Below are 1,386 nucleotides of genomic sequence, written 5' to 3' on the forward strand. Positions count from 1 at the left end.
TTTTTTTTTTTTTTTTTTTTTTTTTGAGTTGGAATCTCTCTGTTGCCCAGACTGGAATGCAGTGGCACACTCCCGACCACCACAGCTTCAACCTGCTGGACTCCAGCAATCCTTCCGCCTCAGCCTTCCAAGTAGCCGGAACTACAGGCGCACTACCATGCCCGGCTCATTTTTGATTTATTGTAGAGACAAGGTCTCACCAAGTTGCCCAGGAAGGTCTTGAACCTGCGGACTCAGGCAAACCACTCGCCTCGGCCTCCCAAAGTGCTAGGATTATAGGCTGAGCCACCGAGCCCAGTCATGTCCTGCTCTATTACCCAGTCTTCCTCCCAGCTGAATCATATTACTATGTTGGCATAGTCTGAAGTAATGGGTTCATGTGTGACACCTTCCTCCCTCAGCTACAGATGTAGCTGCTCTGAACATCAGCCGCTGATGCTTTGCTCTCACGGATCCCTTCTCCTGCAAGCACAGTCCTGTTATCACCTGCGCAGGTCAATGCTGAGAAGCAGCACTACACGTCATTGTCACAGGATGCCTGTTCCCAGTGCTATATAAGTCAAACAGGGCACACCAGTGACCTCTAAGAAGCCAATGACAAAGTTATCTTGATTTAGATAAAGGAAGAAAAAAATCTGGCTTAAGTCCCAACATTAGGGGATAGTTCTACTAAATGCTTCTATCAAAATAATGAGAAAAAAATGCCAGCCCTAGCTGGGCTCGGTGGCTCAGCCTATAATCCCGTGCCTTTGGGAGGCTAAGGTGAGTGGATTGTCTGAGCCCGCGGGTTCGAGACCCGCCTGGGCAACTTGGCGAGACCTCATCTCTACAATAAATCAAAAAAATTAGCCGGGCGTTGTCGGGCTTGGTGGCTCAGCCTGTAATCCCACGCCTTTGGGAGGCTGAGGTGAGTGGATTGCCTGAGCCCAGGAGGTCGAAGCTGCAGTGGCCAGGAGCGGCCATTGCACTCCAATCTGGGTGATAGAGTGAGACTCCAACTCAAAAAAAAAAAAGTCTGGCTTTTTTTTTTTATTCCAGAATAAGTTGCCCAAATAACTTTAACATGGTTAAAAGCCAGGATCCAGGTTTGTTGGTTATCAGTTTAAATAACCCGTGGGCTCAGGCAATTCACTCACCTCAGCCTCCCGAAGTGCTGGGATTACAGGCTGAGCCATGGAGTCTGGCTATTATTATTATTATTATTATTTTGAGTTGGAGTCTCACTCTGTTGCCCAGACTGGAGTGCAGTGGCCGCTTCCGGCCATCACAGCCTCGACTTGCTGGGCTCCTGCGATCCTTCCACTTCAGTCTTCCAAGTAGCTGGAATTACAGGCATGCGCTACCACGCCCGGCTGATTTTTTGATTTATTGTAGAGATGAGGTCTC

The sequence above is a fragment of the Carlito syrichta genome, unplaced genomic scaffold (assembly GCF_000164805.1).
Source record: "Carlito syrichta isolate Samal-C Ts95f unplaced genomic scaffold, Tarsius_syrichta-2.0.1 Scaffold308796, whole genome shotgun sequence".
NCBI lineage: Eukaryota > Metazoa > Chordata > Mammalia > Primates > Tarsiidae > Carlito > Carlito syrichta.